Raw genomic sequence first — 27,660 nt, 5'->3', positions numbered from 1 at the left:
TAGGGGACTGATGACCTCAGCAGTTAAGTCCCATAGAGGCTGCGCTGCGTTAACAGGCCAAGCTATAGATCGTACGCTTACATAATTTACATCCCAAGGTTCATCACTACTTTCTCCAGGTTATGAGGTCTCCGGCATATGCCTATAAGCAGGATCAATATCTTCATAAGAAGCAATACTAGATTCACATTCGTCCAACTACTCAGAAACAATCGTTGAAGCGTTTGAATTATCTATATTTATAGTACAAGCACATTGTCTTCTTCGAGAATTACTAGATGATTCCATACGTAAGAAACGAATTTTCCTTGGGTAGAAAGAAGGTCTCAGTAGTTACTTTGTCAGAGACAGAGAGATGAAAGGAATACAAAAAGGATAACATAATTACTTACCTCAGTTATAAGAGCAAAGCCTTTCACTTCTGAGGTCAACTCCAACAATAAGCAGGATGACCATTATTGCTGTTGCTACAATATAGCAAGAGCAGCAATTGTCGCGGTAAAAATATCACAGGTACCAATATTCATAGAACGGCAGAAAATCGCTTGGTAAAGCACTAGATTATAACAGGCCTGAAAAAACTTCTCGTTTTCGTACTATCTTTGTTATATTAAATCTAATTTTTACATGTTTCTTAATCTAGACGTATTTTTAAGGATTTCGTAAAATAGAGTTCAATTGTACATGATTTTCATATGAATAAAGAGATGATTAATTCACTCTCGGGCCTGAAAGGCCTCTATTATGCATCCAACGTATAAACGGGTAAATAGCTTGCTGGTCCAATAATAATCACTTTAAAAATTATTTTTCTGTGTGAATGTTATGGATAGAGTAAGAGAGTGTATGGAAAACATACGTAATGTGTGGATTTTTTGTTTGATTGAAAACTACGTAAAATGTATGTTAGTCAGTTTCCATGTGATGTATCCGTAGTGGTGGCTGGTTCCTAAACTGCGGGACGTTTAGTACATTTACTGCATTATGCAATTAACCTTTCCAAATAATTATTCTGTCTCGCTAGAAGCACAATAAAATGAGCCTGACGACGTTCATGGTGATAAATTTCTTGTAGAGTATATTTTTAATGAAAGCTCATTCTCCTTTCCTTTTTCGTAGCTAACGTTAAAATCTAGAAGCATGTAGATTTTTTACTCTTCAACTGATAGTATGGCAAGAGCAGACAACAGGTCTTCATCCATGATATTTCTAAGAAACATTTATGTCGACGACAAGATGGAGAAACACCTTTCTGCCTCACACGTTGTCATTTGGAGAGTAGCTACTAATTTCAACAATTTGATAACATCGAACTTAATTGCAGGTTATTTTCGGTTAAAAACTTCAGATGGGCTATTGCACTTTTCTCATCTAGAAAATAATTTCGAGAATAAATGATCTACAGAAATATTTTTAACTTAGCTTTATTTGAAAATGTATAGGACTGCAACACAGCAGAAAGAATTTTTCAGGAAATTTAGCTTTCAACGAACGGGAAAAATTTTGGCCAATTAAATCAGAGATCAATTAGTGGCTGAAGAGTTCAAATATCTGTTTGCTCTCCTGAATTAATATGACACGTGCTGCCTTCCACTCTTCTTTTCACAACTGCATTTAGAACAGCCACACTTTGAGGTGAATGAGAGAGTACTGGTACCTCTGCAATAGTACTGAAAAACAGTTTTACTTCTTTATTTTGTCTTGGAACATGGTCAAGAATTAAGTTTGGTTGGTGTGCACAAAAAACTAAACTCCATCCGAACAGGCATTCGAAGGCCCAACGGTACCGAAGGCACCGACCAGCCGCTGTGTCATCCTTATTCACAAGCGCCACTGGATGCTAATATGGAGGGGCATGTGTTCAGCACACCGCTTTCCCGGCCGTATGTTAGTTTACGAGACCGGAGCCGCTACTTCTCAATCACGTAGCTCCTCAGTTTGCCTCACAAGGGCTGAGTGCAGCCCGCTTGCCAACAGCACTCGGCAGACCAGATGGTCACCCATCCAAGAGCTATCCCAGCCCGACAGCGCTTAACTTTCGGTGGTCTGACGGGAACTGGTGTTACGACCGCGGCAAGGCCGTTGGCGTTGGTGTGCGTAGCACTGGGCATAATACGCGGAGTTATACTTTTCTCTTACGGTAACTTGGACGCTTGCGTGTTAACCGCAAATGACGCAAGTACCATTGTATCCGCGAGCTGCTAATTTTATTTCTGTTCTTGAACAGCGTCAGCGACAACAGTTTTGATGCAAGTTTCTAAGGAGAGAGCACCATTAATAGATGGATATAAAAAGGGCCAAAACCTTTCAACAGGCTCTTCACTAGGTAATACTACAACGTATTGAAATTTAGAAGATGCATCAGAAGTTTCACCTGCTAAGTCAGACACAAAATCGGCCTTCGAAATTTTTGCATTAATTTCCTCATGACGCAGATATAGCATAAATTCTTTAATTTTATTTTTGTATATTGTTGGATGTTCCCTTAAAGACTGTAGCACTGTTTATGCATCCCTTTAGAACTACATCTAAAGCTGAAGTGAAATTAATTTGCCCTCTGAATACTCCACGATTATTACATTCTGCGTTTTCTTCATGTCCACGTAAGGCTACCTCAAACACGCTGTAGAACTTAAGAAAGTCAATTGTTTTGGAAAAAAAGTAATTTTTGTGTACGTTGTCATAGCTTGTTTCTATATTCTGTTTGAAAGCTAAACTAAGGTGCTGCCTAATATCTGTCTTTTCACGTACTGATAAAACTAAATAAGCATTCTTATCTGCATTAGATTCGTCATGCTTCTTAAACCTTCTGCGTCAGATGATTTAGATGAGACAAGCCAGTGCACATCCAGCATGTACCTTTACCCCTAGCCAACAGAGACACAGAAAAGAAAATAATTTATCTGTAGAAATGCAGTCGAAAACCTATATTTTCCTTTTATATAAATACATGCAAAATGTCTTACCTCTCCTTGTTTGCACTTCTTTTAATTGAAGCTGAAGCACCAACATCCAAGCTACTTTATTTCACAGTTCTATTCCAAGCTTAAATTTGAGAAATTAGTATAAGATATTGAGCGCTGTCCATACTTATTTGAAAGAAAAAAACCTCCTAGAACCGATTAACACGCGTTGGAACGTTAAAACGTATACTCCATGTGAACAGGCCTGGGAAGGCCCAACGGTACCGAACGACCGCCATGTCATACTCGGCCGAGAGACATCACTGGATGTAGATATGGAGGAGCATGTGGGCAGCACACCGCTCTAACAGCCGTTGTCAGATTTCGTCACCGGAGCCACTACTACTCAATCAATTTACTCAAAATCCCGAAAACCTGATATTTTCATGAACTTATAGATGCTGCTTCCAAACCTGAGTTATAGCCTACGGCCTTTGCTTAGTAGATATTTAAAAAAATGTCTCTGAGCACTATGCGACTTAACTTCTGAGGTCATCAGTCGCCTAGAACTTAGAACTAATTAAACCTACATAACCTAAGGACAGCACAGACATCCATGACCGAGGCAGGATTCGAACCTGCGAGCGTTGCGGTCGCTCGGTTCCAGACTGTAGCGTCTAGAACTGCACGGCCACTTCGGCCGTCAGTAGATACTTATGTCCATTACAATTATCCGGGCTGTTATGCCGTGGTCGGTTGATGAATTCTGTGGTGATTCCTAACGTTTCTACATTCTAGTAGTAGATATTTAGTCGAGGTTTCTTCAACACTGCTTTTCTCGGCTCAACAAGTATCTCCCATCGCCTAGTGAGGTGGGCATACGTCAGAAGACTGCCAAGGTGGTGGGACTGAACCGCTAGACGTGACGAAGTACCAACCGCGACGTCGTAACATCGAATATAACATTCATAATTACTCCACAAACAGCTTTGTCCATGACCATGTAATAAGATTTAGATTTAACTCGCATTTACCAAGAAAAATAAACTTAAAACGAGTGGCAGTATTATCTACCATGGAATAAAGCTGTAGAATAAATTACCAAAGGAAATTAAAGAAATTGTTACAACAAATTCAGTCAAAAACTACCTGTTAACCCAAAAATTCTATACATTGAAAGATTACTTGTAAGGGAAGGACACGACGTTGCAATCACTGTTTTACTTCAAACTTTGCACGCATTTAGTAGGCCAGTAAAACAACATAATGTGCAATTAGTAAGGTGCACAACTCTCGTAATTCCGAGAAAAAAGTAAGAGAAATGTCAAGCGTCAGTTATGTCGCTGATGTTTCTGTATCTAGGTCCTGGATGTCTGCGTTCATGGTGGTTAAGTAATTAGCATTCGAGATTCGGGAAAAGAAAATGCATGGGGCGACGGGTCGACTCCCGCTCAAGTCATCGTTTTTGTAGTACAACTCTAAATTATCTGATATTCAAAAAATTTGCTCATATGCTATTTGTTCTTGTTACTTTAGCAACACCTCACCGCCGGCCGCGGTGGCCAAGCGATTCTAGGCGCTTCAGTCCGGAACCGCGCGACTGCTACGGTCGCAGATTCAAATCCTGCCTCGGGCATGGATGTGTGTGATGTCCTTAGGTTAGTTAGGTTTAAGTAGTTCTAAGTTCTAGGGGACTGATGACCACAGATGTTAGGTCCCATAGTGCTCAGAGCCATTTGAACCATTTGAGCCAACATCTCACCGTTACACTGGTTAACTGCCAAATGGGACCTGTCTCTGTGTCTGCAGCTCGAGGTGCAAAGTAGTTCCGGGTACCTTACCAGATTGCATTTATAAGCGATTTCGTGAATCACGATAGGCATACATTCTCAGGAAAACTGTGCGTTTCTTCGTTTACTTGCCGACAGTTGTAAATATATTTGTTCTAATAATTAAATTTAATTAAAAATAGTATTTAGTCAGATAACATGTGATTCTCTAGAATTTCGTGCAAAAAAGTAGTTTCTAAATTATATTACCTCTCAAATGTCATATAAATTAAATAATATGAGAAGTGGTGCAAAAATATGGATTAAAATTGGATTCAAGTGGGAGTCACACCCTCGCTTCATACACGTTCATTTTTCGAAGCTCGAACGCTAACCACTTGGCGACCTTGGACGCTAACATCCGGTACCTGCAGACATTTACATCAGTTACATAATAGACGTGTAAAAATTCTCTTGCGATTTCAAGGAATTGCCAGAGTAGTGCACCTTACTGCTAGCTCATTATGGTGTTTTAAAGGCGTACTAAAGGTGTACAAAGTTTGAAGTAAATCCGTGATCTCAACGTCGTGGTCTCCCATTGTTGGATAACACACAGCAGGGGTACCGTAAAAAAATGTAGTCAATAATGTAATAAAACATGTAGCATTCAATATAATGCTTTCTCACTATATTTTTTCTCCTTTTCTTTTCTTTTTCCTGAAAAATCCTACTCCCAAAGCTATGCAGCATGTGATACTAATACTTTATTCCCTTTCTGAGCTCAACATTTCACTCGGTGTAGAAGTATGCTAGTAAATAAGATGTTGTCGCCCACAAAATGATCCTGACATCAGCTGATAGAGTGTGTAGTCTTATCAAATCATGTGTGTACAGTGTGTGTAGTGCGTGCAGTGACTGCGATGAACAGTGTAACATTAAAACTTTTTCATTATTAAATAACGTATTTGTAAAACAGTATTATACACCAGGGGTAAATCGAATAAGAGAGAACTGTTTTAAACAGAGTGGCCTTGTATTCGCTAGGGTGGAGACTACAGTCCTCTTCCAGTCATCCTGATTTAGGTTTTCTGTAGATTTCCTAAATTATTGCAGGCAAATGACGGAATTGTTCCGACTATATGGCCACGGCCGACTGCCTGTCCCATACTTCTCATATTAGACCAGAAAATCTGCAAATTTCTATACTAGGTGTTCAAAAAAATATCGAAGATTAGGAAAGATGGTAGTACTCATCGAAAAAAGAGAAACAAGCTCAATATACGTGAATCCTGAAATGCATACTTTCTGTGATTAGCATGTGCTTACAGAAGGTGTTCAATGTGGCGTCCATTCATGACAATGCACCCCTCTGCTTTCCAGCGCAGAGAACGACGCTCCCTTTGAAGTGCACCCCGTTGTTGCTGTATCCTCTATCATGCGTGGAAGACGCGGCGCTGTAGTGTTCTAACAGCGTTGACCGGTGTGGCGTAAACCAATTCCTTCAAAAATATAATTACAATGAAATCCAGGCCATTAACTGCTTACAGGCGTTGGTAAATATCAATAGGGACGGCTGAAAATGTGTGCCCCGACCGGGATCGCCTGCCTATATGGCAGACGCTCTATCCGACTAAGCCATCGAGGACACAGATAATAACTGCGACTGCAGGGTCTTATCTCTGTCATGCTGCCCATGAGACCCACATATCTAACTCAGTGTCCACACACTACATTTGTAATGCCCCTGTCCACTATTCTCGTTACTCGCGGCAGTCAGTTTACCGATTCCCGTAAGAGTCTGAGCAATGTGAGAGCATCCGCACTGAAGAAGATCACTGGTCGGTAAGCCTTATCTATATGAAGATGGTATCTGTTCTTTCAAACATATCCGGAAGAACAGATACAATCTTTATACAATTCCTTCAAGTGTCCTCATAACCGAATGTCTAACGGATTGAGATTTGGAGAACGAGCAGGCCAAGGTGTGGGGCCCCCGAGCAGTCCAGCAGTTCTGAAATGTCTGCGTTAGATGTTCGCGTACGTTGAGACGAAAGAGTGCTGGAGCACCATCGTGCATGAACCACTTATTCGTTGATGCAATGGCTCAGCCTCCAGCAAGATAGCCAATACATTAATGAGAAAGTCCAAGTAATGCGCCCCAGTTAACGTCGGTGGTAGCATGTATGTCCCTATTAATCTATCGCCTAGTACGCCTGCCCATACGTTAATTGGGAACGGGTGTTGATGCGTTCTTTCCTGAATTGTCTGGGGTTTCACATCTGCTCATACAGCCTGGTTATGGAAATTCAACACACCATCTCTTATGAACCCTGCCTCATCCGTAAATAAAATCTTGAATGTGAACAGTGGATCTGCAACAGCCATTGACAGAACTGCCGTCTGCCATGATGACCCTGTGGCTTCATCATCTGAACGCTGTGTAGATGATATGGGTACAAAAATTGTTCCTGGAGTACCCTCCCCTCCCCCACATTAGAGACTGAGAAATGCCTTCTGCTGCTGCTAATCGTCGCACGGTGATCCGAGAGGTTTTCCCCAAAGAACGCTGCACACGCTCCTCTATGTCAGGCGTGCAGACTGTGCGGTGCCTTCCGCTGTCAGTCCTTCGAGGTGTAAGGGTATCTGTGTCTCGCAGACACTGGCAAAGTCTGCCGAATAGCTTATCACAAGGCACTCACCGTTGTGGATATTTTTCAACATAGGGAGCATGGGCTCGCGGGTTACGTCAATTTGCTAAACCACAGCAGAACATCATATCCGCCATTTCACTTGTCGAGTACTAGGCTTCAATTGCTAACAAATGGTGGAAGAGAGATTATGTAAATGTACAAAACGCGCAGTAACCGTAAACACGTACGTGAATCCACATTGTGAAGAAGGTAAAACACCATGACACGTTCCGAGGCTTGGCAGGACTGCAGCCGCGCGAGATTAGCCGAGCGGTCTATGGGCGCTGCAGTCATGGACTGTGTGGCTGATCCCGGAGGAGGTTCGAATTCTCCCTCGGGCATGGGTGTGTGTGTTTGTCCTCAGGTTAATTTAGGTTAAGTATTGTGTATGGGACTGATGACCTTAGCAGTTAAGTCCCATAAGATTTCACACACATTTGAACATTTAAAGAGGACTGTACAGTACGGCACACAAACACGACGAAAACTAAAATAGGCTACAACACGACTCGAACCACACAACTGACTGAAGACCACCTAATGATAGGTAGAGTGCTGTGAGTAAGACATCATAATACCCTGCCGACATATTTGACGGAGTTCCAATGCAACGACTGTTCGAAACTATGCTAATATATGCAACCAAGCGTCGCCCAGCGCTTCCTATAAACACGTGTTTATCTCGGAAAGTATGCGTTTCCGGACCCAAGTTTATTGGACTTATTTTTCTTGTTTCGATGAGTACTACCAGCTATTAAAGTATTCGACACTTTATTTAAGCACCGTCTACATGAGAATTTCTCTATTTTTGTTGTTCTTAAATTGTAATAGCAAGATATCTCCAATAGTCTTGAAAAGAGATCTACGGATGAATGTAGGTACTACTACTACTACTACTACTACTACTACTACTATTCAAGAGAATGCTGCTCTACGTCCAGTTTGGACCTTCTCTACACCAGCTAAGTATTGCGGTCTGTAGTATGGTCTCACAGTTAAGCACTGCACAGCAGGCGAGAGATCGCAACCCAGTTTCCAGAAATCTGTTCCCGAACGTTCGTGATGACACTCTGACACTCTGCCTGTAACCTGTACCCGATTTTAGTTGTTGTCATCCGAATACTGAACAGATTTAGTCGAGCAATAATACTTTATTTCAGAAGGACCTGGACTAATTATGTTGACAGAATGTTGTACTGAATCTTTCTCATCAATAGTCGTTCTGCACTCATTGCACACTTGCAAAATTTCCGCGCAACTTTTTTTATGAATTTCCTATATGTCTCATGCCAACGATTCTATCTTTCTCAAAGTGCGAAAGATAGCGCATAGCTGCAAGTTTCTGAGGATGCAGTATTGTTGTCTCCACTCGAAAAGTTCCAGTAACGTTAAACACACCCAGTAGACAAAATGTAGTCAAGTCACTGGTCATCGGTGCGAATGACATTTCTCTGAACCTTAAATATTACAAATAAGCTCGCGTAAGAATGAAATTTTGATGAACGTATCATGCAGGCGTTGGTATTTTGAAATTTTGGCGGGACCCAAGTCCCCAGTAAGCAAATTGGTCTCGTAGGTAGCAGGTCCCTTGCCTTTCGAACAAGTCTAAATACTGTGCCATCCGCGCCTTCTCGGTGTGGTATTTTTTTGGCTCAATACTCAGTTTCGTCACAGAGTTATTTGGTAACCGTGATAGTGTTACGGAGATGTTTAACAAACTCAAGTGGCAGACTCTGCAAGAGAGGCGCTCTGCATCGCGGTGTAGCTTGCTCGCCAGGTTTCGAGAGGGTGCGTTTCTGGATGAGGTATCGAATATATTGCCTCCCCCTACTTATACCTCCCGAGGAGATCACGAATGTAAAATTAGAGAGATTGGAGCGCGCACGGAGGCTTTCAGAGAGTCGTTCTTCCCGCGAACCATACGCGACTGGAACAGGAAAGGGAAGTAATGACAGTGGCACGTAAAGTGCCCTCCGCCACACACCGTTGGGTGGCTTGCGGAGTATAAATGTAGATGTAGATGTATTAGTGTCATTTAGACTCGATACATTGATGGTAGCCGTATTTAAACGTTTTATTTGGAAAAGTGATACTGACAGTGAATTCTAACCTCACTTGTATACGTTTGACTAGCGCAACATGCGACCGTTAACATCTAAGCAAACGTAAAATATGTGCTACATCAGTGTTCCACTACAATATCTGAGTAAATCAGTGTGACAATACAACTTCTGACCCCTTGTTACATACAGTTTAGTTAGCAGAAAGCTAAAACTCACCTCGCCGTCTGCTTAAATTCCTTAGCTTGTTGTGGGCTTTAGTGATCGTGTACTGTAAGCCCATCGGTTCCTATAAAGTAAAGTTCGTATTTGTGCTTTACATTCTGAACTCTTATTGTTAGCTAAAGGTTTTGTTTTGCACTTGCATCCGTCAGTGTGCAATACTCAGTATTTACGTTTATTAGTGTCATTTAGACTCGGTACATTTAAGGTAACAGCTTTTATAGTTTTATTAGGTCATTTTCGCGTGTACGTAAACACTTGTTTACATTATAAATACGAGGGATAATCAGTAGATGTAGCATACCGTAGGCTACTGTTTAATTCGTTAATAATACTCACTAGATAGCACCTAGCAGTTTACTGTCGGTCACTGTCTTATCTTTAGTATTCACTAAATAGCCCCTAGCAGGAAAATAAGCACCAGATCTAGCTTCTACCATACATTTTTATTGTTTTTCATTGTTGAGTGTCCTTTGTGCCAACTACAGTGTAGCTGCTAACCTTGTGAGGTAGTTGGTTTCCTTAATTTTCTTATAGTAAATCAGTTATTAGCTAGATGGATTGGGACTGTGTCTGTTGTGTACGGATGCAGGAGGAGCTGGCCACAGTTCAAACGCAGCTGGAAGCTTTGTTGGCCACAGTCAACAATCTCCAGAGTGCCACCTTGAGGTGCGGTGGGGATGGGGTGCCTAGGGCGGCCTCTGCTGTACTAGATGTGCTGAGGGGTTGTGACAGCTCTCTGTCACTGAGCCGACCTCAAATGCGACTGAGCCAGTCGCCCACTCTCACCTCAGTGTGGTTAGTGGACTGTGTCGAGGTCTCGAGCCTCAAGGCGAAGGCTGCATGGGGGACGCAGGCTCCTGCCAAATCCTATGCACCTCGCTAATAGATTCAGTGTGCTATCTGATGCTTGGGTAGGGCGGGAGGCTGAGCCGGATCAGAATGCACCTTCTGCCAGGATAGTGGCCGCTCCTTCAGTAAGGTCCGGACAGGCACGTGGGGGTGGGGGTTTGTTAGTTATTGGGAGCTCCAATGTTAGGCGGGTCATGGAGCCCATCAGGAACATAGCGGCTAGGGCGCGGATGAAGTCCAACGTTCACTCAGTGTGCTAGCCGGCGGGCCTTGTCCGGGATGAGGAAGAGGCTCTTCTGGCGGCTATCGAGCGTGCGGGGTGGAGCCAGCTGCAGATTGTTGCACATGTCGGCACCAACGATGCCTGTCGTCGGGGTTCCTAGGAAATCCTTGGGTCCTTTCGCCGGCTGGCTAAACTGGCGATGGCGGCCTCCATCTCTCGAGGAGTGGAAGCCAAGCTGACGATCTGCAGCATCGTACCCAGGGTGGACTGGGCTCTTCTGGTTTGGAGTCGAGTGGAGAATCTAAACCAGAGGCTACGTCGACTCTGTGACGAAAATCGTTGTAGATTCCTCGACCTATGCTATCGGGTGGAAGGTTGTAGGACGCCCCTCGATAGATCAGGGGTGCACTAAACACAGGAAGCAGCTACATGGGCAGCACAGTACTTGTTGCGTGCACATGGGGGTTTTTAAATTCGGTTCCTCCCGACGGGAAACAAACCTTTGGCCCGAAAAATTAAAAGTTCATGACACTGATGCGGCTGTGCCAACTGTAAAAATCGTTAGTTCACCTAAACAGGTCATTCCTAATGATTTAAATATGCTAAATCTCATGTTAGTAAACTGTCGAAGTGTCTGTAGAAAGATGCCTGAGTTACTCTGCGAAATAAATAGTAGCAATGCCAATATTGTATTAGGTACCGAAAGCTCGTTGAAACCAGACATAAATAGCAGTGAAATTTTGAACTCTGATCGTACAATGTTTAGAAAGGATAGGACTGACGCTATGGGAGGTGGTGCGATCATTGCGGTTAAAAGCTGTTTAAACGCGGTTGTGATCGATACTGGGTCAGACTGTGAAATACTCTGGATGAAGCTGTCAATCAGACAAGGATTGACCATTGTATTAGGATGTTTTTGTAGACCACCAGCATCCTCAACAAACGTCGCAGAACGTTTCAGGGAAAGTCTTGAGTACATAGGAAATAAATATCCAAATTACCCATTGGTTATAGGTGGAGACTTTAATGTGGCATCCACTGACTGGGAAAATTGCCCTTTTATCACAGGGGCAGAAGCAAAGACTCGTGTGAAGTTATTCTAGGAGCACTCTCAACATACCACCTTGAGCTATTGGTTAGAAAACCAACTCGAGATGGGAACATATTAGGTATCATGGCGATAAACAGACCTGATCTTTTTGAGGAAGTTAATCTAGAAGGAGGTATTAGCGACCATTATGTCGTTGTCGCTTCTATGTCGGTGGAAGTCGCAAAGAAGGCAAAGAAACAGCGTAGAGTTTTCTTGTTTGGGAAAGCAAATACAAGTGTCATTAATGAATTTCTTCATAGTCAGCTCCAAGCTTTCACCGCGGGACACATAGATATTGAGCATCTTTCGTTGGAATTTAAAGGTATTGTCCACCACGTGCTAGAGAAGTACGTGCCTAGCAAAAATGTAGGGGAGGAAAAGGATCCACATTGGTACAACAAACATATTAGGAAATTACTGAGAAAGCAGAGAATTTTCACCTTCGGTTTAAACATAGTCACTGCCCCACTGACACACAGAAATTATGCGAATTGGAAGCAGCTGTCAAAATGTCAATGAGAGATTCTTTTAACGAACTTGAAAGCAATATTTTATCTGCAGGTTCTAAAAATAACAAAAAATTAATTTTGGTTGGACGTAAATCTGTGAACGCTACAAATAATTCAATACCTTCTCTTGCTGATAGTATGGGTAATGTAACGGATGATGATAAACAGAAGGCCGAAATTCTAAACCTAGCTTTCAAAAACTCGTTTAAGGTGGAGGACTCCGGCACCATTCCCCCTTTCAGTGATTTAAGAAACGCAAGGATGGCTGACTTAGTGTTTAGTATATCTGGGATTGTAATACAGTTAAGATCCTTAGACGCCAGGAAGGCATCTGGCCCAGACGGTATCCCCGTAAGATTATATGTTGACTATGCTACAAATATACCCCATTCTTATCCATCATCTACCAGAGATCACTGGAACAGCGGAAAGTTCCACGGGACTGGAAGAAGGCCCAGGTCATAACAATCTGTAAAAAGGGTAGAACGTCGAATGGAGGTAATTACCGGCCGATTTCACTGACATCGATTTGTTGCAGAATTATGGGACATATTTTGTGTTCAGAGGTAATGGCCTCTCTAGACTCTGAGAAGGTCATCTGCAGAAACCAGCATGGTTTTAGGAAACAGAGGTTGTGCGACATACAGCTGGTCCTCTTTGTGCATGACATACAACAGGCTCTAGATACCGGCTCCCAGGTTGATGCCATATTTCTCGACTTTCGAAAGGCGTTCGACTCAGTTACGCACTGTCGCTTGCTCCAAAATGTGCGAGCTTACGGTCTATCCGATGACATATGTGGTTGGATACAAAGTTTTCTAACAGACAGAGAGCAGTATGTCGTCCTGAATGCGGTGACTTCAATAGAAAGAAGCGCAACTTCAGGTGTGCCCCAGGGCAGCGTAATAGGTCCTCTGCTTTTTACGATTTACATAAACGATCTGGTTCATGGTATTGACAGCGGCATTGGACTGTTGGCCGATGATACTGTAGTCTACAAGAAAGTAGTATCACAAGAAGGTTGTGAACAAATCAATGAGGATTTGCAGAAAATAAATACGTTGTGTAATGACTGGCAGTTATCACTCAATATTAGTAAGTGTAACCTACTGCGTATAAAAAGGCGAAAATTCCCATTAATGTACGAGTGCAAAACTAATGCCCAGTCTTTGGAAGCGGTAACATCCGTCAAGTACTTGGGTGCGAGTATTCGAAATGATCTCAAATGGAATGATCAGATTACACAAGTAACGGGCAAGGCGAACTCTAGATTGCGGTTTATTGGTAGAATCCTGAAGCGATGCAATCCTTCATGAAAGAAATTCCTTACAATATGTTAGTTCGTCCAGTCTCAGAGTATTGTTCGTCTTCATGGGACACTTACCAGTTGGGTCTCATTCAAGAGATTCATAAGGCCCAAAGAAGAGCAGCAAAACTGGTGACTGGTACATTTAGCCGGCACGAGAGCGTTACAAATATCATAGAAAGTTGAAGTGCGATACACTTGCAGGTAGTCGACGCAATGTAGGGAAAGGGCTGCTCACTAAATTCCGAAATCTGATCTTTGCCGAGGATGTAGAGCATATATTATTACCACCAACTTTCAAATTGTGCAATGATCACCACTCAAAGATAAGGGAAATTAGAGCTCGTACTGAGGTGTTCAGACAGTCGTTTTTCCCTCGTGCGATCCGCGAGTGGAACAGAGGGGGGGAAATATGACTTTGGCACGAATTGTGCTCTCCGCCACACACCGCTTGGTGGCTGGCGGAGTATATATGTAGATGTAGAGTAGAACAGGAAACAAACTGCTGCTTCAGATAGGTTATATTTTTGAATCCAAAAATTGTGAAAATGTAGTGGAGCGCGATGGACGTGCAACATTAAGAACTGCAAAAGTGCCTCCACTGACGACACCAATGTTCTCGAGAGTCAAGACGAACACAACAACACAGAAATTCAAAAGCAGTAAATAGTTTGAGATCAGAACAGGAAAGCTACAGAACATACATGTGAGAGACTATCGAAACCTCACTGCTCAAAAGAATCAGGGGAACACGCGTATCAGCGTCCAGTATGTTAAATCTGTTTTGATAGTACGTACTGTCTTATTGCACAGCTTTAGATCTTTGCTTTCCAACAATTTAAGTCTTTCACCATCTGTCGGCTGTGTTACGCATTACAATATCATGTGGTCCCTCAGAAGGAAATGTTTACCGGTGTTCCAGTGTTTCCTGCCGAGGCACACAGACAGCAGTTGTCATCTTTGGACGTGGTATTCAACCAGTCACACGCAATGCGACATCTTAAAGCAGTGCAAGCTGCAAGGACAGTCTCTTTGATGCAAGAAGGATGGAATGTCCGTTGTGTTACCACATATGGCAATGTGTCCCCATCTGACATCCTCAAGTTGAGGACACACTGCAGGGAGATAGGTCAGTACACAAGACGACACATTAAAACCCCACATCAGGACCATTATCTAGCCATCTCTGCGTTGAGTCGCCATATGGCTACTGCCAGAGCACTGCTAGACGTTCTCAGAACGGCCACTGGAGACACTGTGTATGATCAGACTGTAAGGAACAAGTTACGAGAAAGGACTTTAAGACTCAGATGTCGTGTTCGAGTATACCGCTTGACACATCTCGCAGCTTGCCTTCGGTTCAGCAGTCCTCATTTCAACTGCCAACTTCGTCACTGGCGGGACTTGTTATATACAGGCGAGTCCGGATACTGTGATGCAAGGTGATGGCCTCGTTCGCTTGTGGAGACCCCGTAATCTGGGTTACCTGCCGGATGTTGTCAAGGAAATCTACAGTTTCGGCAGCCGGCCGCGGTGGACGTGCGGTTCTAGGCGCTGCAGTCCGGAACCGTGAGACTGCTACGGTCGCAGGTTCGAATCCTGCCTCGGGCCAGGATGTGTGTGATGTCCTTAGGTTAGTTAGGTTTAAGTAGTTCTAAGTTCTAGGGGACTGATGACCTAAGATGTTAAGTCCCATAGTGCTCAGAGCCATTTTACAGTTTCGGCCAAGGTTCCGTGATGGTGTGCGGAGGCATCAATGTTGACAGCCATAGGCATCTCGTCGTTGACCGAGGTCGCCTTACCGCCAGTGTTGGACCATGTTTTCCCTGCTACATACGATGGACCCCCTGAAATCCTTCTCAGGCACGATGATGCCAGGGTCCATATTGTTGGTGTCATCAGGGACATCTGTGAAGCCTGGACATTGAAGTAAATGAAACCTAAACATCGTAGAGCATGTATGGGACGTGCTTGACGATCATTTTAGTGGTTGTTCTTTTCCACAGAAGTCTGTCCAAAAACTTTCTAGGACTCTCATTGAAGAATGGGAACAGATACCACAGGATGACCTCCATATACTTCGGCGACGTCTGCCACATAGGTGTGAGGCAGTGATAAATGCTCATCGAGGACGTACACGTACTTGAAGCTGTGGAAGTCCAAGGATAAGCACCTATAATGACAGGATGAATGGTCATTTTCGACGCCTGTCAGACATTTCAGATTTTGTTACGTAAGTGAACGAGGATGTAACGATATTTAGTTTGCACTTAGTTTGTGATACATAAAGATACAATTTGCTAACATGAGGTGAAGTCCAAAAATATGGCCCCTAATCCCATTAGGGCCATCCTGTCTTAAATTTTCCACCAAGTGGCTCAATCATGAGGTATTACTGTGAACTTATTCACAGGGCGCTGGTGACCAACGAAGAGTGCGTGATAAAAGAAGGTTTCGGTGTGATAGTCTGAAATCTTTTGTTTTCTTTTGGGAGCTAATGTCAGTTTTTGTTATGTTTTAGTTGCAGAATGTGTTTTACTATGAAATATAAATATTAGAAAACCTGTTCTTTAATAACAGGTAGTCAGCATTCTTTGCTTTATTTTGGATTTGTTGAACATTTTTACATAAAATGTACCGTTGGCAATCACCCACCACATACAATGCTTCCATTCTCCTAATATGGACCCCATGCCGCATCTAATTATAGCCCCAGAGCCATATTTTGGTAAATAGCTTAGCATGTCAACAAATAGTTACTCTCTTAATTTTCAGACTGCGAAAATGCGACATTGGGATAAAAATACTGTGTTCAGTGGAATTAAAGTTGTTCAAGAGGAAAATATACCTGTTAAACAAGCAGTACGTTTATTTGGGATATCGAGAGCAACACTGAGGACGAATTTGAGGACTCTAAGTTTGCAAAACAATGAATCTGAAGATGTTTTGAATGTTGCACCAGGACAAACATCTATTTTATCTCCCAAGATAGAGGCTAATTTCGTCTAGTACTGTAAAACTATGGATTTTGGGTTATGGGCTACAAGCAGATGATGGTAAACGTATGGCTTTTCAGCTAGCCATTAGAAATAATACTAAGCATCTTTTTAAATTTCAACAAGGACTCGCAGATAAGAAGTGGTTGCAACTGTTCATGAGACGCCATCCAGATATCTGCTTCAGAACACCGCAGCAGCTATCTAAAGGTAGAATCAAAGGATTCTCAAAGGAGAACGTGGACAACTTTTTTTCGATTCTAAAACACGAAATGGAGAAAATAAACCACAACCAAAGTGAAATCTTTAATGTAGATGATGCAGGCTTGACCATAGTTCAGCATTAGTGTAGAAAAATTGTTGCTGTAAAAGGCAAACGTCAAGTTCACAGATTGTCTTCTGCTGAACTTGATTTTTCCAGGAGAAGACTTTGAAGCTGAATCAGCAAACGGAACTCCTCCATACACAATCGGGGCAACTCATTCTAATGGATGGATACAACTGGACTTGTGCACTAAATAGTTTCAGCACTTTAACAACATTGTCAAACGATCCAAACAATACCCATTGCTCCTGATTTTAGATGGCCACAAGACACACAATCGTAACATCAACGTTATTCAACCTGGTCGAGATAATAGTGCTTCCAAAGTTTACCTGCCTCCGCACGACACTGATGAGAGGTAACCATTGGACGTTTCTTTTATGTTCCCGTTAAAATCGACTATGTCCAAGAAACTGGAAATTGGTTGGATGTTCAAGAAAACAGAGTTGTTACTCACTATCAAATAGATGCTCTGATGGGTCGTGCTTACACAAGAGCTGCAAATATGTCAATCTCTAACAATGGTTTTACATCCTCATGTATTTTCCACATCGAAGAAAATATCTTCGACTCACATTTTATGCAGCTAAACCATGCTCCAGAAGATGATAATCGTATCATATCACCTAAGGATTCGACCTGTGTCTGTCATTCAAACAAGCACTTCCACCTGACAATGTTCAGCTACCCTTATCACAGGCTCAACTCGCAAAACTATTATTGTGGAGTAACATCAGAGGAAGGAGGACAAGGAGGAATCAGCTGCAACCAAGAAGACAGCTTGCACGAACTGATGGGGGAAAAGAAAAGTTTATTCGTCTGAATCCTCTGAAGATCCTTTTGTTACAGATGTTAGTGATGAAAGCGACGGCGATGAAGATGCAAAATTCCCAGTGAGCAAGAAATTGCATTCGAAGGAAAGCAAAGGACAATAAAGTATTCGGTGCTTACAGTGCTTTTTGTGGATCTGTGAAAAATTCTGTGATCGAAATCAACGTAAAACTAGAATTATTTGCACTCTTTGATAGAAATTTAAATATTAATACACAAGAGTTTTATAGTATTAACTAATTTTTGTAATATATTACGTGTTTTGTGCTTTACTACCAACTGTCAAAGTTTTGTGTGCCTTTATTACAGAGGGGCCGTATTTGGATCACGTTTCTCTTTAATAAGGGAATGCCACTTTTTTATATTGTCATTATTTTGTAGATTATTCATACAGTTATTACAAAAGTTGACCTCGGCACCTATAGTAAATATACTTGGGGGTACAATGACACATCCACTTGTCTTTCTTCTAGCAATTTTATGGATTTATAAGTGATAATGGAAAAGGGGCCCAATTTTTGGGGATCTTACCTTACCCATTGCTTAATTATTACTCATTAGATATTAGTGGACACCCAAAATCATGTTTCCATAATTCTTTTAGCAGTGTATAATCAACACGGAGGAGAACGAATGGAAGAGAGAACCATTAACGATGTCAACAATTTACGGAAAGCCATTGTAAGTTCTCCCCTAGGTGTCTATGTATGAAATTTAGCCCAAATTAACCTCCCACTCTATAAAAAGCCTACGTATTACCAAATATGTGTATCCACAAACTATTATCCAACTTAAAGTCGTGTGCTAACCTTTCACTAAACGAAACCTAATCTGAACTGAAGTGTAACTGGTCTGAATACAACTTGTTAATATATTAAATGCGCAACTGAAGTAACACGAGCACCGGGTCTCAATCAAAATTTCCACTTACCTTGCGTCTTGATAACATCGGCACAGATTTCTGGAAAGCAACACAGCAGACAGGAAGCAGGAAGCAGCTAAGCTAGGTTTATGTTTTTTAAATAAAATTTCCTCACAATATTCAAACCGTTCATACCATATGGTACAATGTGGTAAAGCGTAATGAAAAAACCATCCTTAAACAGTGGGATGTGGAGAGTAACTATTCCTATGAAATGATATTCCAGGACAACGATTTTAGAACTAAGCATGTATTCAAAAAGAAGGAATAAAACTTCATGTGATCTTCGCACATAGCATTGGTCTGAACTATACCACGCTAAAGAAGTGCAGAGTGATTTAAAAAGGGTATAATGTTACCGAGAATTTCTATTAAAGCTAGCATAAGCAGTTGATATGTTAATGCATGATTCAGGGAAGTGAGTTGATCTTTCACTCAGCTCTGAGAAAGCGAAGAAGATTTACTATCTGAAAACAGTCACTCCGGAAAACTCGCTGCGCAGTGCTACAGTCTTACCTCAGGCTTCTTCTCTTCAAAAGGTGAAGTGTGACCAACGCAAGGGTCCTAGGTTGTAAAGGTCATGTAGCACAGAGCTGGTGGCGAAATATACACTCATGTGGAGTTGTACGACTTGTACACGACTACTATTAAAGTAACGAAATCACAGGTTTTTACCTTAGTTATTTGGTTTGCCAGTATTGGATCCTGGTATAGTTTGTATCTGTTTTGTTGAGGACTTGATGTCAATAACGCCTGTGAGTGAAATACTACAAACGTTCTGCAACTACTTAATAGATACTTGCACAGACAAGAACGCACTCTTTCCTCAGACCATGTGGGCTGAAATAAGTGCCGGAACGATAGCTCAGCGTCTTCGGTCAGAGGGCTTTCTGCTCTCTGTAAAAAAACAAAACTGAGTGAAATATTCAACGATGAACTGGATGGGATGTCACGCGACGTCCGCCCAGATCAGATGATGACAACAGTGACGAAAAAGAAAGCTGAAATAGCAGAAACCACTTGTGCCTGCGAAAGTTTCCACAGGAAGTACAATAGTCAGTTCTACTCCTATAGCCCCGATAAACACAGATATCTTGAGGCACAAGCAAATTCAACTCGACACCAAAACTGCAATCAGTTCCTCCAAAAAAAAAAAAAAAAAAAAAAAAAAAAAAAAAAAAAAAAAAAAAAAAAACAAAAAAAAAAAACTGAAGGAAAGATCTTGTACAGATTTAATATTCGTAAAGTAACAAGTGGCTAACTTCCAAGGTGGAAAAATTACGAAAGTGGTACAATATGTGAAAGTAGTTTCCCACAAAATAAAACTTGAGCCAGATCGCCTCCTCATGGTACACCCTGGGTGACGCTAAACTAATTGATACAAAAATTACTAATTCATGTGTAAGCAGTAGCTAGATAATCAGAGTCAGTTTCCCTTATTACTTATAACAGGAAAATATTTTACAGCTTCGACTACAAATATGTGTGTTACTGCCTAGTTTGAATGGGAAGATTGGGTTCCGTCTCTGACAGGGAGAGGCCTTGGTTCTGTGCCCCAAGCGGACCTTTAAGGGTCCAGGAGGCATGGTTTCTAGTTTTCTGACCATAGGAGGCTTGGTTCCTGCGGCTACTGGGGTAGCAGCTTGGTAGCGTTAATCATATCAGATAGCCCAAGCAGCCGGCCATTGTCTGTAGGTAATAATCGTTGAAGAATCATTTCAGTAGATAACATATCATGATATTAAACCATTTTGTAATATTTCACTGAGCCGTAAAAATACAGATTGTGCACATACAGCTGACAGAGTAGTTAGAATACAATAATTTCGTAATATGAACTTATGGTCTTGGAAGTAATCCTGAGAAAATGAAAGTTTTTCGTTATCAGGAAAGGAAAATCAGTGCACACAAGCCTTAATTTCGGGAAAGATAATGTATGTCACATTTATCTGACATGTAAGACATACTGAACTGAACCGATTTCAGAGCATCAACAGTTCAGTATTGTATTACTTACCTGAAAACAGATATAATGGATCGCATAAGCGACATTTGATAGCTTCCTTAATGTTACAGCGTAAAGTCAAGAGCACTAGAGACGGGAATGTGAGAGCAGAGTGGGCTGTGAAGAAGACTTCAGCCAATTACACGCTGACCGACCCCTCTCCAGAACGACAACGCAACAGCCTCTATGCGAAGAGATCATATGGGCTGCACGCGGCTGGCCATGGCCGAGTTGTAGAGAAGGTTCTACACTAGCGTCCTGAATACAAGCGTCAAAGTTCATTACTTTGCTCGTACATTCTATGTAGCTCAGTGTTGGAATTGTTATAATGAAGAAACTTATTTGTTTCGGATGTCGCTCTTTGCTTGCGACACTTCTGTGTTAATGTCAAAGTTGAGTATTGTCAACACTAAAAAACTGTTTGCAACAGATATTTCGCTCACTCTTGTATCTCTATTTAGTTTCACAGATTTGCTGCTGTTGGCCATTAACATACCTAATTATACGATCTATTGACATCATCCGATTCCGGTGCCTTCTATGAATTTCTGTGCATTGAATTACCAGCAACCAGTGCATCCATAGTCACTGTAGAGTACTCTTTAATTTGAACCTAAAACTTCGAGCAGAAATATTATAAGTGTTCCTTATGTTCTACAGTTATACGATACGTCGACTTTATTCTTTCTCTCTTTTGTTCTCCACTGCTTCTCACAACACCGTGAGACTATTAAAATGAAGGTTAATTCTACTTTCTACACCAACCACTCCACAGGTGGAAATCAGGTCTTATAATTTATTGAAAATATCTCTGTATATCCAGATTTATCGATTTCAAATTGAGGGCTTCATTGTAGCATTCCAAGCACTTTATTTACACCGTACACTTCGTAATACCTAATAAATCTCTTTCTCTCTAGCTATATCAACTTCACTCAACACATGGAAACCTGTTTACCGATTGCTGTCTTATAAGTATTTAATGTAGAAGAGAATTAAGTCTGCTCAAAGCATGGCGATCTTGCATTGTAATAGACCGAAAGTTTTCTTTATTGTTTACACCGACTGTGAAATTTATAAAAGAAAGATTGTAGTCTCTGTATGGCTACCACAGCCAGACAATGAGGACAGAAATCAGTGTTTTCGGTGTTAATACTATGTCCTCGTGTTTACTGATACATTCGTGGTACACACATAAAATCTGGAATTAAATAGTTATAGCATGCGGAGGAATTCTAGGAAAGTGATTTACCAAAGAAATCGATTCCACCACTTTTCTTGTGCTGATATCTCATTTATAAGACATGAATAAGGATAGTGACTACTGGAACTTATTTACGAGTGAGCTATAAGTAGTAGTGTACGTCTAACGTTTGTATGTTAAAATATCTGAGGGTAGTAACTGGATGCAAAATTAATAAACAACAGAGATGCACGAAGAGCAATCTTAGTCAACAAAGACAATATTTCTTAGAAACAGGTGCTTAAGAAATAGTACGTAAAGAGCCCGCTTGAACATCAAATATGCTGTTTCTTTATCCTTTGCGATGTGTTTTCATCGAGAAACCATCTATTCGTTTGCTACAGTAACTTAAAAACGTATTTTTCCCCACACATTACTTTTTGTATTTGATTTTAGAATAGAAATCATTACGATGGCTTCCGGCTAAATGTATTCGAAAGTAATATTCCACAATGAACTCTAGAAACATTATTTACAGCCATTCCTAATGGATGGGGGAAGCCGTTACAAATCAGAAATGATCAGCGTATGACTATTATAAGTACAATTCAGCAACACTTGCACTACTTCCAAATGTAAACTCTAGTAAGCCAACCAACTCAGCTTCTTTGTAGCCTTCCTGCTGTTCTTTGATTTTATTTTACTTCACTCTGAGCACCAAGGCCAGCACCCATGAGCGAATCGACGTTCATCGTGTATAGCATTTAACGAAGTGTGTCATAATATGGTTCTTGAAGACAGTAAAGACACCTGCTGTCTTCAGATAGTATTTGAGCCGCTGTTTAAATAGTTTCCCAGTTGCAGTGTACTGAATTGTAAATATGATATTCAAATGCTGATGATTTCCTGGTTTGTTACATATTCCCAATCTTTTACAGTTAGCTGCATATAATCTTTGTAGCATTTATTGAGGAAAATTACTTTCGAATACGTTTAGACAGGAGCCATCGCAATGTTTCATTTTCTAAAATCATATACAAAAAAGTAATGCGTCGAGAACCATAGCATTCGAAATTAGTGTAGCAAACGAATTTATTGGTTTTCGATAGTTATGTATCCCAAAGGATAATGGCACTGCATATTTGGTGCTCTAGCTATTGATAATTCAAAATAAATTCACTGTACTCTACTTTTTTCGTCTTTGAAAGCGTCATAGATTATTACTAATGACACTGAATCACAGAAATAGTACATTTGGTACTGTCTGAGGTGATGCAATGAAGAAGGAGCTATATTTACTTTCGGGAAGAGTACAGCTGAACTCTCCATCTGCTCATCCATATTTAAGTTTTGAGCGTTCTCCGTACTAATTAAAGTGAATGACACAATGATTCCCTTAGAAGGTTGTTTTCGTGACTCATCCATCGCTAATGGTGTTATGATTATCTAGTCGTAACATCCTTGTATTCTTGCATTGATATATAATTATCTTTAAGTGTACTAATTTAATTTTGTTGATATATGATTGCACTTCAAAGCGGTCTGATTGCAATTTCTCCTGATGTCAAAGACAGAATCACCTTGTAGAATTTTCTATCCAATCTCGCAAAATAAGTGCTAGTCAGATAATGTTATTACATTTTTCTTGGTTATTATTGTTAAGTACTACAATAGTACTGTTGCAATATCATAGCACACTGATAAGTATATAATGAAATCTAATATATCATTAGGTTACAAGCAAGTAATGAGTTTATTTAGTAAAATGTTTATACATTTATTTCACAACATGTACACATATTAACACAGATCAAGAGGCACACACTTGGCATGCCACAAGTTTTTTCAACTTCCCTATTTTATACGAGTAGCTTAGCGCAATTAATAATGAACACGATATATACAGTTCATAGAAGTCTCTATTTTAGGTACTTTCTCTTCCATATTGCAACCAATCAGCTATTTTTAAAAGCAATAAAAGTGAATTGTAAAAAATACACCGCATGGATTAATACTAATTCAATAAAGCCTTCTGCCAACATAAATTTATAAACATTAATCTAATGACACGTTTCACGACTTGTAATGCACCTCCTTTATTCTGCAATTATTCTTTGCAATAGTAAATAGTGGCTGATAAAGTAAATAAAAAGTGATTTTTTTATATTTAAGGAAAGCCGTATGCATAAATATCGTCTGTACAATAGACGTACATGTGGACTACATGCTGCTCAAGCAGTGTTAATGTTCAGTTGCAGTATGGAAAGCAGAAAACATTTTTACACAGCTTAACAGAATGTTTTAAGGTGTTCCAAAGAGCTGAAAGTATCCATGATAGCTTACTCCTATCTCATCATCAAGCATATGTAATTGTGGCATAATGTCACACTTACAAGAATGATAGAAGCGTTAGCTACATAACCATTGCAAAATGATTGCTTTGAAATAAGCACTAGTTTTAATACGCTCTATACTCTCAATAAAGCAGCACACACTCATTTTAATTGTTCTGCACAATTGCAGATCTAATAGCTACTTACACACAGATAAACAGATATTATATCTTTCTTACTTATTTCCACATAAAGCGAACATTCTTAGGCAAATACTGTGCTACATAGTTAATATTTTTCATCGGTGGTTCCAGTGTAGCAAGGAAATGAGAAGTACGATACTTGCTGTATTTGAAGACAGAATAGTCTTCCAAAGGGTACATCATTGTTACATGCATAAAGGATGCTGTACAATGAAAAACGATGTAGGATGATATTCAAGAGACGTTTGAGTGGGGTATTTTGTAACACCATAGGACTGCACATATTTAATAATATAAGACCAAACATAATTTTCTTATGTGTAGGTTGTTACTGACAGGAAATTTTGAGTAAAAAGTCGAAGGCAAGCATATTCCTTGGAGCACAACCTTAACCAAATCTAGCATTGTCATTACAATTTCATTAATTATTATTGATGATCAACTTAATCTTAAACCCAGCATTACAGAAATGAACTATTTGCCAAGACCCGTAACTTTTTATTGTTGTGCTGGAATCACATGTCTACCAACAATTTTCAGTGAAAATATTGATCCTATTCACACTTATAAGTCCATGAACCTAATGAACATATTATAAATTCGTTTTAAAAGTCTCCTCAACAAAGATTAAAATTAGCGCAATGAAAAGTTATTTCATAGCAATATATTTAATGTCAGCTGCACACGGTTAACTCATATGTTTATTCACAGTTAACTTTCTTGACTATTTAGAAATGTTTAAATATATGATGGAAACCTCGACAGTTGTCATGCAGTTTGTATTCCAAAAGTTGGTCATTCAAAACGAAGATGTGTGTAAGACATTTGGTGAAAGTAAATTCACAGTTGATGTGCTTCACTTAGACTCTGATAACTCCAACGTGATTGTAAAGCTATTAGCCACAGTTATGAGGTACCAGTTTTTGTCAGTATGCCTTAACGTTGTAAAATGACTACATGCCATCTGATGATGCAAAGCTGATAACAGAGTATGATGCAGAAAATTTCTTAAAAAAAACTGGGTCTCAAGAAAAATATCTGTGCTGAAGAAAATCATTTGTTTGAGCATTCAGTAAAGTCAGATTCAATTGCATACAGCAATATTTGGTATTAATAATTGTGCTAGATAGTGGGATACTACACAAATTACAGTTTATAGATAAATATAAATTTTATGTCCATAAATGCAAGTTCCAAAGATATACTTTCGACACCTCATAAAACGAAGACTTTTGTCAATATTTCAATTCTTTCAGGAAGTGGAACACACACATTGGTATAAGCTATACACAGTAACCATGAAATATTTACATTGATACGTAGGAATTAGGTATGTAACTGAGTCAACAATTAATGTCTGCTGGTACACATATAATAACTGAATAAAGCGTCACATTTGTAAATATTTTCAGTATTATTTAAATCGAGGCTGTGTTCCAGTTACTAAAATATTTATTTTGTGCTTAATTCTAAAATATTTACTAAGCTACCTAATGTATCTACAAAATATTTACCATATTTAACAGAACGTTCAACATTTCTATTAATGACAAGCATATGACATTGAACGTCCAATTTAGAAATCACTTTACCTTGTTTGTTTCTCCTATACTATATCAGAGAAACATTTTGAGTATTATTATTTGTCAGTGACATAATGTTTCTGCTCTCTATGATTTATCAGAAACTACTGTGAAACTACAAATCATTGCAGGTTTGGGATACGTGAATTTCATTTACATTAAACACTTTTTGTATACTGTACAAAACCTTCCTAATTCTATTGTACCTATTAAAACTACTGAACACATCCGAATACCTTTTTTCCTGTTGGATGTGTTACACTCTTCTATATCTAATAGTCCCTGCCTACATTCCTAACTTGTATGTAGCTTCTGAATTATGTAAATTAACCGTAACGTTTAAGATTACCGTACACCTTTTTTAAGTGTTATGGATTGAGGGAGAAATCGGAAGTATCTGAAAATCAGAATGTAGTACAGATATAGTTACCCAAATTACTCTGAGTGATTTCTGTTATTTTTTCTAGGTCACTGCTATAAATGTGTGTGCTATGTGTGAATCTATTACAGGATCATGAATCTTGTAATTTGTCCTGCTAACTGAATGCTCAATGAATTTTCAGGTGTGCAGTTAGTCGTTATTTTCTACCATGCATGATATCTCATCTAGGCACCTACCAGAGATCTTCAAGTGAGCCGTCGAATACTGATATCAGTTACCCACGGTACACTATTTATTATTGTGCTAAGAAACTGATGACATAGGTAGCAAGTACTAATCTTCGACAGGACACTTGAAGCTGTCAGGAAGTTGCACAAATCAGATGGTGTGTGGAAAAGAAAACGACAACTGAGTACACATCCGTAACGTAATCGTACAAGGCTGTAAGGGGGATGTTATGGTGTTGCAACAAAAAAAAAAAAAAAAGAGAATTTAGTTACTTTTAAGCGACAAAACTTGACAGTTCAGTTCTAACATGTCGTTCTAGAACTGAAATCAAGTCTGTGTATACCATGATCCTCAAATAACAAAAACCTAAGAAGTAGAGTTAGAAGTGTAATGATTAGCTTGACATTTTCTTGAATTCTTGACATAAATGAACCACAAAAAAGCTCTGTATAACGGTCAAAGAGCTGGAGACATGAGGTAAGTTACTTCCGCTTTTCTGAGAACAAAAATGTGGTACGACAGTGACAGTAGCACTGAATATTTGTCAATAATTCTAATAAATAATATCATACGACAAATGTCTGCTCACAGTTGATTAGATGCCAGACATAACATCTTGACTGTGTACTTAGCTAAGATATTTTCTCGAAATCTGTGTGAGCTACAACCACAATATTTGGGCTTTCGTAACTGAAGTGACATTATAGTTATCAAAACTTGGACAGTATAACACACTGAACACAAAGTTTCTTCCTTATATTTAATGTGGAACTTGTAGCATAAACGCATTAATAGGAAGTAATGAAAGAGGTGACCTTAATGGCGAAACAGCAACATGTGGCACCATACTTGATAGTGTTAACTAATGAATCCTGTAACCGTTTACTCGTTTATTTTCCTGAAAATAATTTCAGTGCTCTTGTGAAGTAGACGGTATTTTCAGAACGACATAGATGTTCTGTAATTACACGTAAGACTCAAAATGTTCTTTCTTAAGACTCCTTGCGTATTTATTTCCATTATTTTACACATCTAACATTCAGAG

Source organism: Schistocerca piceifrons, chromosome X, assembly GCF_021461385.2.
Source record: "Schistocerca piceifrons isolate TAMUIC-IGC-003096 chromosome X, iqSchPice1.1, whole genome shotgun sequence".
NCBI classification, from domain to species: domain Eukaryota; kingdom Metazoa; phylum Arthropoda; class Insecta; order Orthoptera; family Acrididae; genus Schistocerca; species Schistocerca piceifrons.
The sequence above is the reverse complement of the archived record's forward strand: the minus strand, read 5'-3'. Positions refer to the sequence as shown.